Consider the following 13948-nt stretch of genomic DNA (forward strand, 5'->3'; position numbering starts at 1 on the left):
CTCCGCCGCCGCCCGCCGACCGACCTCGCCGCGCCTCACCGCCGTGCTCGCCGCCCTCCCTCCGGGCGCCGCGCCTTTCCTCCCTCCGGTCGCCGCCCGCCTCCTCCTCCTCCCTCGCCCCGAGCTCCGGCGAGCTCAAGGAGCAACTCCGGCGAGCTCGAGGAGCAACTCCGGCGAACTACTCCCCGATCCAGATCCACCGTACGAGAAGGTTGACTTTCCCGAACCCCGAAAATATTCTATCATTTTCTGTCATAGCATGTGCACCTGTTCATAGCATCGTAACTTTCTGTTTATAGCTCAGTTTCGCGCGTGTAATATATCGATTTGTTCGTCTCTTGATGCTCTACATTTTGTTCAATTGCACCATGTTCATTAGAGGCCATCTTGATGCCCAAATCTCTGTTGCAAGAGTGCTAGTTGCTGTTATCTACTGGTTCTTGGCAGAACTTGGAGATTTGTTATTTTTGTATCATTTAATATGTGCATCTTATGGGCATGAGCTCTACATGTGTTTTGTTGTATGCCATGCCATCTTTCCAGGGGTGTATGCCATGTATTTTTGTGATCTCTGTGGTGACTAGCACAAGCATGCAAACTAGGCTCCGTAATGTTTCTGATTTCAGGGACTTCGTAATTTCTCTAAGTCCTTGTCTGCTGTTATTTTGTTGCCATGTAAAATTGATGCTACAGAGAGTTTCATGCATATTTTGGAGATGTTCATTAAGGATGTTTTGTAGATATTGTTGTAATTGATCCATTCCTGCACTTGTTTGTAATTATGGAGTGCATAGCATGACTCAATCTTGCTCTACGTTTGCTATAAAATATTTCTGGCAGATTGTTTACGTGTTATTCAATTTTGCCAAGCTTGTTGTAGTTGATCCATACATGCTATGTATTTGTTCTTGCCATGGATAGCTTTATAAACATGCCATCTTGCTGTAGGTATGCTTATTTTGTCATGAATTGCCTTGTGGTGAGTGCATCAAGCTCATTAAGATGCCTTCATATTATTATTTCTGCCATGCTCTGTTTTCTGCAAAGTCTGAAACCTGTTAACGAAACTTGCTATGTTTACTTGGTTGCCATCATATCTTATGGTCCTTTTTGGCTTATGGTCAGTAAGGGACTTTTGTCATATGCATTTAGTAGAACACTGCCATGCCTTGTTTTGCCATGATAGGTTCCTGTAGCATGTTGTTTTCGTGCTCTGAACATTGCTACATGATGCTGTTTCAGGCAAGTCTGTGATCCTGTTATCTTTTGCACTTTTGCCATGCTTGTTTGAGCTTGTTATGTTGTGATCTAGCCGTAGCTCAGCGTTCATCTTTTGTCAAGCATCTCCTGTAGATTACTGCCATATACTTTGTTGCTACGTTGGAGTGCTGTAGCATTGTTACTTGTTGCATTCTAAGTGCTATCTTGCTGTTAATCACAGATTCGTGTCATTCTTGTTTTGCTTGCCATTTGCAAACCGTGCATCCGTTTCCGGTGATCTTTATATCGATTTCGACCGAAATCATCTCATCTTTCCAGTGGCATGCTTGGTTTGCCAAGTTACTGCCTTGTTCATTATTTTTCGTCCGGAGCACGCATATGCATCGCATATCATGTCTCGCATATCATACATGTTTTGCATCATGTTGCTTGTGCATTTCTCGTGATTGATTGTGGTTCTGTTGCTTGTGTTCTTGTCTTGGGTAGATCCGGGAGACGAGTTCGTGAATGAGGAACCTGTTGAGTACGCTTACGAGGATCAAGCTTTCGACAACTCTGAGAACCTTGCAGGCAAGATGACCACCCCTCGAAATCACTTCTATCTTTGCTGTGCTAGTTGTTCGTTCTATTGCCATGCTGCGCTACCTACCACTTGCTATATCATGTCTCCTATATTGCCATGTCAGCCTCTAACCATCCTTTCCTAGCAAACCGTTGTTTGGCTAAGTTACCGCTTTTGCTCAGCCCTTCTTATAGCGTTGCTAGTTGCAGGTGAAGTTGAAGCTGGTTCCATGTTGGAACATGGATATGTTGGGATATCACAATATCTCTTATTTAATTAATGCATCTATATATATTTTGGTAAAGGGTGGAAGGCTCGGCCTTATGCCTGGTGTTTTGTTCCACTCTTGCCGCCCTAGTTTCTGTCATACCGGTATTATTTTCCTTGAGTTTGCGTTCCTTACGCGGTTGGGTGATTTATGGGACCCCCTTGACAGTTCGCCTTGAATAAAACTCCTCCAGCAAGGCCCAACCTTGGTTTTACCATTTGCGACCTAAGCCTTTTTCCCCCGGGTTTTCGCGAGCCCGAGGGTCATCTTTATTTTAACCCCCGGACCAGTGCTCCTTCGAGTGCTGGCCCAAACCGAGCGATGTCCGGCGCCCCTGGGCAACTAGGGTCTATGCCAACCCGACGTCTGGCTCATCCGTTGTGCCCTGAGAACGAGATATGTGCAGCTCCTATCGGGATTTGTCGGCACATTCGGGTGGCTTTGCTGGTCTTATTTTACCATTGTCGAAATGTTTTGTAAACCGGGATTCCGAGACGGATCGGGTCTTTCCGGGAGAAGATTTATCCTTCGTTGACCGTGAGAGGTTATGATGGGCTAAGTTGGGACACCCCTGCAGGGTATTATCTTTCGAAAGCCGTGCCCGCGGTTATGAGGCAGATGGGAATTTGTTAATGTCCGGTTGTAGAGAACTTGTCACTTGACCCAATTAAAATACATCAACTGTGTGTGTAGCCGTGATGGTCTCTTCTCGGCGGAGTCCGAGAAGTGGACACGGAATGGGTTATGAATGACGTAAGTAGGAGTTCAGGATCACTTCTTGGTCATTGCTAGATGACGACCGTTCCGTTGCTTCTCTTCTTGCTCTCATTTGCGTATGTTAGCCACCATATATGCTTATTGCATGCTGCAGCTCCAACTCATTACACCATCCGCTCCTATAAGCTTAAATAGTCTTGATCTCGCGGGTGTGAGATTGCTGAGTCCTCGTGACTCACAGATTCTACCAAAACAGTTGCAGGTGCCGACGATGCCAGTGCAGATGATGGGGTCGATCTCAAGTGGGAGTTCGACGAGGAACGTGGTCGTTACTATGTGTCTTTTCCTGATGATCAGTAGTGGAGCCCAGTTGGGACGATCGGGGATCTAGCATTTGGGGTTATCTTATTTTCATTTGGATCTTGACCGTAGTCGGTCTATGTGTGTTTTTTGGATGATGTATGAATTATATTTATGTATTGTGTGAAGTGGCGACTGTAAGCCAACTCTTTATCCCATTCTTGTTCATTACATGGGATTGTGTGAAGATGACCCTTCTTGCGACAAAACCACAATGCGGTTATGCCTCTAAGTCGTGCCTCGACACGTGGGAGATATAGCCGCATCGTGGGCGTTACACCCCAACACACCCAATACAATGGTAAATTGTACAGGTGCACTAGTTCGGCGAAGAGATGGTGATACAAGTGCAATATGTATGGTAGATATAGGTTTTTGTAATATGAAATTATTAAAACAGTAAGGTAACAGGTAATAAAAGTGAGCGAAACCGGTATTGCAATGCTTCGAAACAAGGCCTAGGGTTCATACTTTCACTAGTGCAAGTTCTCTCAACAATAATAACATAATTAGATCATATAACAATCCCTCAACATGCAACAAAGAGTCACTCCAAAGTCACTAATAGCGGAGAACAAACGAAGAGATTATTGTAGGGTATGAAACCACCTCAAAGTTATTCTTTCTGATCAATCCATTGGGCTATTCCTATAAGTGTCACAAACAGCCCTAGAGTTCGTAGTAAAATAACACCTTAAGACAACCTTAAGACACAAATCAACCAAAACCCTAATGTCACCTAGATACTCCAATGTCACCTCAAGTATCCGTGGGTATGATTATACGATATGCATCACACAATCTCAGATTCATCTATTCAACCAACACAAAGCACTTCAAAGAGTGCCCCAAAGTTTCTATCGGAGAGTCAAGATGAAAACGTGTGCCAACCCCTATGCATAAGTTCACAAGGTCACTGAACCCGCAAGTTGATCACCAAAACATACATCAAGTGGATCACGTGAATATCCCATTGTCACCACAGATAAGCACATGCAAGACATACATCAAGTGTTCTCAAATCCTTAAAGACTCAATCCGATAAGATAACTTCAAAGGGAAAACTCAATCCATTACAAGAGAGTAGAGGGGGAGAAACATCATAAGATCCAACTATAAAAGCAAAGCTCGCGATACATCAAGATTGTGCCGAATCAAGAACATGAGAGAGAGAGAGATCAAACACATAGCTACTGGTACATACCCTCAGCCCCGAGGGTGAACTACTCCCTCCTCGTCATGGACAGCGCCGGGATGATGAAGATGGCCACTGGTGATGGATCCCCCCTCCGGCAGGGTGCCGGAACAGGGTCCCAATTGGTTTTTGGTGGCTACAGAGGCTTGCAGCGGCGGAACTCCCGATCTAGGTTTCTTTCTGGGGGTTTCTGTATTTATAGGAATTTTTGGCGTTGGTCTCACGTCAGGGAGATCTCCGAGTCGTCCACGAGATAGGAGGACAAGCCCAGGGGGTAGGGCGCGCCCTCCACCCTCGTGGACGGCTCGGGACTCTTCTGGCCCAACTCTTTTACTCCGGGGGCTTCTTTTGGTCCATAAAAAATCATCAAAAATTGGCACGTCAATTGGACTCCATTTGGTATTCCTTTTCTGTAAAACTCAAAAACAAGGAAAAAACAGAAACTGGCACTGGGCTCTAGGTTAATAGGTTAGTCTCAATAATCATATAAAACAACATATAAAGGCATATAAAACATCCATGATGGATAATATAATAGCATGGAACAATCAAAAATTATAGATAGGTTGGAGATGTATCACTTAGCCTTTTGCTTGGTGTTTCGTTCCACTCTTGCCGCCCTAGTTTCCGTCATACCGGTGTTATGTTCCTTGATTTTGCGTTCCTTACGTGGTTCGGGTTATGGACCCCCTTGACAGTTCGCTTTGAATAAAACTCCTCCAGCAAGGCCCAACATTGGCTTTTCCATTTGCTTAATAACAACTAAAACTTGCATAGGGACTTTCTGGACCCCGAGGATAATTAATCAACCCCCCGGGCCAGTGCTCGTCTGAGTGCTGGTCTAAACCGAGCAGACTGCGGGGCCACCATGGGGCAACTTGAGGTTTGGTTTTACTCGTAGGATGTCTCATCCGGTGTGCCCTGAGAACAAGATACGCGCGGCTCCCATCGGGATTTGTCGGCACATTCGAGCGGTCTTGCTGGACTTGTTTTACCATTGTCGAAATGTCTTGTAATCGGGATTCCGAGTCTGATCGGGTTGTTCCGGGAGAAGGAATATCCTTCGTTGATCATGAGAGCTTGTGATGGGCTAAGTTGGGACACTCCTGCAGGGTATAAACTTTAGAGAGCCGTGCCCGCGGTTATGTGGCAGATGGGAATTTGTTAATATCCGGTTGTAGAGAACTTGACACTTAACTTTATTAAAATGTGCCAACCACGTATATAACCGTGATGGTCTCTTCTCGATGAGGTTCGGGAAGTGAACACGGTTGGGTTATGATTGAACGTAAGTAGTTCAGGATCACTTCTAGCTCTACGTTCGTTGCGTAGTTTCTCATCTTACAATTGTACTCGTATGTTAGCCACCATATTTTCTTAGTGCTTGCTGCAACTCCACCTTGTATCCACACCTTACCTTTAAGCTTAAATAGTCTTGCTACCGTGGATTACAAACACAGTTGCAGGTACCAATGAGACTGATGCAGGTGATGCCACTGAGCACAAGTGGGAGCTCGACGAAGACAGTGGTCGTTACTACGTTTCCTTTCCGGATGATCAGTAGTGGTGCCCAGTAGGGTCGATCGGGACTTAGCTTGGGTGGTTGTCTTTTATTCGTTTGATTTCGTCCGTAGCCGGACTCTGTGTTCATCTTGAATGATTGTATAACTTGATGATATTTGTGTGACATTGTGGCGATTGTAAGCCAAAGCTCGTATTCTATCTAATCAGTACATGAGATGAACAAAGATACAACCACTCTTGCGACCATACCAATATGCGCTTATACCCCAAGTCGTGCCTCGACACGTATGGAGTATAGTCGCATATTGGGCGTGACATCCCCAAGCTTGGCGGAAGCCAAGGGGAGTGCCCATACCCGATACTCAGTTATCCTTTGGTGGTGAAGAAGGTGATGGTGGTGATGAAGCGATCCTATCCTTAAGGGTCAAGAGATCCTGCAGCCGACGGATGACGCTCTGGAGATGGATAATATGCTCTTGATGCAAAATATTTTCGCGAGTGAGATACTTGTTTTGTATGCGAACTATTTCAATGACGCGAAAAGCTTCAATCTCAGCAGGGGTAAGATGAGTAAGGTAGGGCTTAAGGATATCTTCTCCCTCCTCCTCGGCCAGCAGTGCTTGTGCTGTCACCGGGGATGGATTTACGGTAGCTTCCTTGCCCTTGCCTCCCTTGACGGCGTTCGTAGGGTCCTCCCTCTTCGTCTCGATCTTCACCAGCCAAGCATATTCTTCCATGTTGTTGGAGGAGCAGGAAGACATGATGTCTGGCTTGATAAATCTGACCAGAAACAGCAAGAAAAGAGAACAGAGGATTTCTTCGCGATACGGTGGTTAACAGGTTCGGGAAGTATATATAGAATTTTTATCTTGCAGGACAAGTATACAGAAGAAAAACGGAGTCCGGAAGGTGCCCCAGGTGGGCACAAGACACCAGGGCGCGCCAGGCCTGGCGCGCCCTGGTGTCTTGTGCCCACCAGGGGACGCTTCCTGGGAGTTTCTTTATTCCCAAAATTCTAAATTATTCCAAAACTGACAAAAAATATTTTTGCAGATTTTTCGAGTCTGTTTACTTATCGTACCACATACCTCCTTATTTTGACGATTCTGGAGTGCTCCGGAAGGACTCTTTTATGTGTTCTTCCGGTGTCAAAGTTTGGACAATATTGCTTTCAACATTAATAGGCGTACCTGAGATATAATGCTTTATTCGTTGCCCGTTGACAACCTTTGGGTTAGTGCCTTCGAAATTATTTATTTTGATGGCTCTAGACCGGTAAACCTCCTTGATGACATAGGGGCCTTCCCATTTTGAGAGGAGTTTGCCTGCAAAGAATCTGAAATGAGAGTTGTACAAAAGAACATATTCTCCGACTTTAAACTCACGTTTTTGAATTCTTTTGTCATGCCATCTTTTAACTTTTTCTTTGAATAACTTTGCATTTTCATAAGCTTGGGTTTTCCATTCATCTAATGAGCTTATATCAAATAACCTCTTTTCACCAACAAGTTTGAAATCATAGTTGAGTTCTTTAACTGCCCAATAAGCTTTATGTTCTAACTCAAGAGGTAAATGACAAGCTTTCCATAAACCATTTTATAAGGAGACATACCCATAGGATTTTTATAAGCTGTTCTATAAGCCCAAAGTGCATCATCTAATTTCTTAGACCAATGCTTCCTGGACCTATTAAAAGTCTTTTGCAAAATTAATTTTATTTCTCTATTGCTAAGCTCAACTTGACCACTAGACTGAGGATGATAAGGTGATGCAATTCTATGGTTAACATCATACTTAGCAAGCATCTTACAAAAAGCACCATGAATAAAGTGTGAACCACCATCAGTCATTAAATATCTAGGGACTGCAAACCTTGGGAAAATAACTTCCTTAATCATTTTAATAGAGGTGTTGTGATCAGCACTACTAGTTGGAATAGCTTCTACCCATTTAGTAACATAATCAACAGCAACCAAAATGTGTGTATACCCATTAGAAGAAGGAAAAGGTCCCATGTAATCAAATCCCCAAACATCAAATGGTTCAACAACAAGAGAATAGTTCATAGGCATTTCTTGACGCTTACCAATATTACCTATTCTTTGGCATTCATCACAAGATGAGACATACTTACGAGCATCCTTGAAGAGAGTATGCCAATAAAATCCAGACTACAATACCTTGTGGGCAGTTCTATCTCCAGCATGATGCCCTCCATAAGCTTTGGAGTGACATTTCCGTAGGATTTGTCCCTGTTCATGCTCAGGTAAACAACGTCTAATAATACCATCTACTCCTTCTTTATAAAGATGTGGGTCATCCCAAAAGTAATGTCTTAAATCATAGAAGAATTTTTTCTTTTGTTGGTAAGTAAAGCTAGGTGGAAAATATTTAGCAACAATGTAATTAGCATAGTCAGCATACCAAGGAGTACTATTAGCAACATTTATTGCAGCTAACTGCTCATCAGGAAAACTATCATCAATAGGTAGTGGGTCATCAAGCACATTTTCAAGCCTAGACAAGTTATCAGCTACTGGGTTCTCATCTCCTTTTCTATCAATAATATGCAAATCAAATTCATGTAACAAGAGAACCCAACGAATAAGTCTAGGTTTAGCATCTTTCTTTTCCATAAGATATTTAATAGCAGCATGGTTTGTGTGAACAGTTACTTTGGAATCAACAATATAAGGTCTAAACTTACCACAAGCAAACACCACTACTAAGAATTCTTTTCAGTAGTAGCATAATTTCTTTGAGCACTGTCTAGAGTTTTACTAGCATAATGAATAACATTCAATTTCTTATCAACTCTTTGTCCTAAAACATCACTCATAGCATAATCACTAGCATCACACATAATTTCAAAAGGCAAGTTCCAATCAGGTGGTTGAACAATAGGTGCAGAGATTAAAGCTTTCTTGAGTGTTTCAAAGGCTTCTAAACAATCATCATCAAAAACAAAAGGAACATCCTTTTGCAAAAGACTAGTGAGAGGCCTAGAAATTTTAGAGAAGTCTTTAATAAACCTCCTATAAAAACCAGCATGACCTAGGAAACTACGAATACCTTTAATGTCCTTGGGACATGGCATTTTCTCAATTGCTTCAACCTTAGCTTGGTCCACTTCAATACCTCTTTCAGAAATTTTATGACCCAAGATAATGCCTTCATTAACCATCAAGTGGCACTTCTCCCAATTCAAGACAAGATTTTATGACCCAAGATAATGCCTTCATTAAACAATCATCAAAATACTTCCCATAAACAGAAAGGTCAACCATGAAAACCTCAACAATCTTTTCACAAAAGTCAGAGAATATAGCCATCATGCATCTTTGAAAGGTAGCAGGTGCATTACATAAATCAAAAGGCATACGTCTATAAGCATAGGTTCCAAAAGAACAAGTAAAAGTAGTATTTTCTTGATCAGGTTGAGAAACAGGTATTTGTGAAAAGCCAGAATATCCTTCAAGGAAGCAAAAGTGTGTGCTTAGATAATCTTTCAAGCATTCGATCAATAGAAGGCAAAGGGTAATGATCTTTTCTAGTAGCTTTATTTAATTTTTCTAAAATCAATTACCATTCTACAACCTGTAACAATTCTTTGTGGAATAAGTTCATTCTTATCATTAGGAACAACAATAATACCTCCTTTCTTAGGGACACAATGAACAGGACTTACCCATCTACTATCAGCTATAGGATAGATTATACCTACTTCCAGAAGTTGTAATATTTCTGTTCTTACCACCTCTTTCATCTTCAGATTTAACCGATGTTGGTGATCAACAACTGGTTTAGCATCAGGTTCCATATTAATTTTGTGCTGACATAAAGTGGGACTAATGCCCTTTAAATCATCCAGAGTATATCCAATAGCAGCTTGGTGCTTCCTTAGAACTTTCAATAATCTTTCTTCTTCATGTTCTGAAAGGTTAGCACTGATAATAACATGATGTATTTTCTTTTCATCAAGATAAGCATATTTCAAAGTGTCTGGCAATTGTTTTAATTCAAACACAGGATCACCTTTAGGTGGAGGAGGACCTCCTAGAGTTTCAATAGGCAAATTCTGTTTAAGTAGAGGACGTTGTTCAAAGAAAATCTTATCTATTTCATTTCTTTCATGCATATGTAAATCATTTTCATGGTCTAGCAAATATTGTTCTAAAGTATCAGTAGGTGGCACAGCAATGGAAGCAAGACCAATTAATTCATCCTTACTAGGCAATTCTTTTTCATGATGATTTCTACTAAACTTGGAAAAATTAAACTCATGAGACTCATCACCAAAACTAACACCCACAGTTTGTTTCTTGCAATCTATCTTAGCATTAACTGTGTTCAAGAAAGGTCTACCAAAGATAATGGGACAAAAGTCATCTTGTGGGGAACCAAGAACAAGAAAATCAGTAGGGTATTTACCTTTCCCACACAAGACTTCAACATCTCTAACAATCCCAATTGGTGATATGATATCTCTATTGGCAAGTTTAATAGTAACACCTATGTCTTCTATCTCAACAAGTGCTATGTCTTTCATAATTTCTTGATATAAGGAGTGAGGAATAGCACTCAACTAGCACCCATGTCACATAAAACATGATAACAGTGATCTTCTATTTTATCTGAAATGACAGGCAGGCCAACTACTGGTCTATTTTTATCCGTTTTTTCGGGTTTGGCAATTCTAGCAGCTTCTGCACAGAAGTAGATAACATGCCCATCCACATCTTCTTCTAAGAGATCTTTAACCATAGCAATATTAGCTTCAACTCTAATTTGTTCATCAGGTTTAGGTGTTCTAACATAGCTTTTGTTAACCACAGTTGAAACTTTAGCATGTTCCTTTATCCTAACAGGAAAAGGTGGTTTCTCAATATAAGCAGTAGGAACAACTAGATCAACATTATAAAGTAAAGTTTCTTCTTTAACCGGTACCGGTTCTTTAATTTCATCTTTAATAGGTGTGTGATATTTAAACCACTTCTCTTTAGGGAGTTCAACATGAGTAGCAAATGATTCACAAAAGGAGGCTACTATCTCAGAGTCAAGTCCATATTTAGTGCTAAACTTTTGAAAAGCATCGGTATCCATAAAAGATTTAACACAATCATACTTAAGCTTTATACCTGACTCTTTACCTTCGTCGAGTTCCCAATCTTCAGAGTTGCGTTTAATTCTTTCCAAAAGATCCCACCGGAATTCAATAGTTTTCTTCATAAAAGAACCAGTACAAGAAGTATCCAGCATGGTTTGATCATTACGAGAAAGCCAAGCATAAAAGTTTTGGCTAATAATTTCTCTAGAGAGCTCATGATTGGGGCATGAATATAATATTGACATAAGCCTCCCCCAAGCTAGAGCAATACTTTCTCCTTCACGAGGCCAAAAATTATATATATAATTCCGATCACGATGAACTAGATGCATAGGATAATTTTTTTGGTGAAACTCCAATTTTAAACGATTCCAATTCCATGATCAAATATTATCGCATAGCCTATACCATGCCAATGCTTTTCCCTTCAAAGATAAAGGGAAAACCTTTTTCATCACCTCATCTCCGCGTAAACCTACAAGCTTAAACAATCCACAAATTTGTTCCACATATATGAAGTGCATATCAGGATGTTCGGTTCCATCTCCTGCATAAGGATTAGCTAGCAGTTGTTCTATCATACCCGAAGGAATTTCATATTCAATATTTTCAGTAGGTGCAGTAGGTTGAGAGGAAATTAATTGTGGTTTCGGACATGGTGAAGATACCCCGAACAAATCCCTCAAAGGATTGTTTTCCATAGTAGCAAGTGACAATAAATTTCAGCACACTATATAAACGTTTCCTTACCGAATTCCACTTACACTACAAAAAAATACACTTCCGTGATGATACGTGTTTGTCACAGTAGGTCACTTTTTTGTCATGCATGTACATCCATGACAAATTTATGACAGAATCAAGATAGTCATACCTGTGCTGTCGTAGAAGTGTTCCATGACATTACCAAAATTATCATCACGGAAGTGTCCACTTCCATGACGATAAATCGCGTGTCATAGAAGTGCTTTCGTCAAGGGTGACCGACACGTGGCATCCACCGTAACGGGACGCCGTTAAGCTATCGGGTCTGATTTTGGATCCGATAACCCGTTAACAGCCCGGACCAATGAGAATTTTCGACGTGTAAAATTCTCATTGGCCAGAGGAAACACGTGTCGGCTCAATGTTCGGACAGATGTCATCCACTCATTGGACAGGTGGCGCCTATGATACGTCGACACGTGGCACGACCCAACACAGGCCCATTCCAGTGAAAAGGCAGGCCCGTTTTACTTGGTCAAAAGGTAACGGGCCGGCCCACGGAAAGCCTGTTAACGACCTGTTCGTATATAGCCCATTTACGGCCCGCTTACTACTGGCCCGTTATGGCCTATCGGAATTAACCCCAGTAGCTTCATCTGGGCCGTCAAATATGATTCCAGCCCGTTGTAACTTTCGGCCCATGTATGGCCCATGATGTCTTTCGGCCCATATGAGGCCCTTTGTAACTCTCGGCCCATTAAAGACCCGAGATGAAACTGGCCCATAATGAATAGCATATTGCTTTATGTTTGACGAGTTTTTGTGCATTTTTGCATAAAATAACTCTTATGAAGATTTTTGGTGAGTTTTAAGTGCAGATTTTATGTATAAATACTCCTTCACACATGCACACATCATTTAACCCTGCACGTAGCAATGCTTCCTCATATGCATATACTATACATGTACGTATACGGGTATCTGCGGCCGGCCGGCATGCTCGCGTTTGTACGTACTAGTTAACATGCCCACGATGCATTGTTTGGTATGGATCTAACTTGTTTGCGCACATGAGAAAGTTTTGTGCAGCATATTTGGAAAGTAAATGAGTCGTCGGTGGCTAGCTAGCTAAAGTTGGCAATACATACCTGCACGAGATTTCGTTTCCTTTTTTCCATGCAGACTTGTGCGTCAAGAACATCAGCAAAAAGGAAGCTTTGGTCACGTCCAACTACTGCTAGCCACCTATAAATACAAGAAGACGGGCAAGAGCCAGGCACGCACACCCCAGGCCAAGACCAGAACCTACACTGAGAAGATGGCGCACCCTGGCAGCATCATCGATGTGGAGAAGACGCGCCTCTAGCGGCAGCGTCTCGCCGACGGACATAGCCGGGAGACGCCGCAACCGACGCGCCTCTGACATCAACAGTTTTTTTGTTTCTTTGTCTTATTGTTTTATCAGGTTTTCACGTGGGAAGCACGCATGCATCAAGAGGAGCCCAGCAACAAACACTCGACAGGGAACCACCCGAGGACAGAACTCAAGCATGCAGCAGCGGACGCGCCTGCGGCGGCGGCGGCCTGCAAGCCATGCATCAGATGGAGGGAGACGCGCCCGCCAAGGAGGAGCGCGGCGGTGCCTTCGCAGTCTTGGCGGATACACCGGCGGCGATAACCATGGAGCGATGCATCATGTTTCATGAGCTAGCATGCCCTCTTCTCTCTACGCACATATTTTTTTCCATGTACCAGGTACAATCGAGAGAGTTGACGACGCGTGAGGCGGAGATGCACGTGGACGACGCGGCGGTCTGCTCGTACCCAGATGTAATGGAGGTGGCAGACGACACACCCAGCGGATGTCGCCACGGACGATGCGGCGCTCTTCTCATACCAGATACAATGGAGGTGCTGGACGACGCCGCCAGACCAGTGGACTACATCGACACCGCCAGGCCCATCGCCAATATCGTCAACCCGGTGCCGTGAAGGACCGTGGCGTGGAGCTGGCGAGGATGCGGCCACCCTGACATGGAGGATGGTGACACGGAGCCCGCCAGGACGACGCTCGTCGCCTTCGTCATCAAACAGGCGCCATGTAGGATGGAGGTGTGGAGCTCCTGAGGATGGCGCCGCCGTGCCACGGAGTATGGCAACACGGAGCCTGCCAAGACGACACTCATCATCAACATCATCAAGTCGATGCCGCGGTGGACGGAGGCGTGGAGCTCGCGGGACGACACCACCGATGTCTACCTCATCAAGACGGAGCCCGTGACCCGGAGC

General features: G+C 43.2%; 1 pseudogene; it reads right to left on the reverse strand.

Moving 5' to 3' along the window:
• The window catches only part of LOC123157481 (uncharacterized), a 61638-nt pseudogene extending 48589 nt beyond the window's left edge, over positions 1–13049 (reverse strand).
• Positions 13050–13948: the final 899 nt, after the last annotated feature.

This window comes from Triticum aestivum, chromosome 1D (assembly GCF_018294505.1).
Source record: "Triticum aestivum cultivar Chinese Spring chromosome 1D, IWGSC CS RefSeq v2.1, whole genome shotgun sequence".
Classification (NCBI taxonomy): domain Eukaryota; kingdom Viridiplantae; phylum Streptophyta; class Magnoliopsida; order Poales; family Poaceae; genus Triticum; species Triticum aestivum.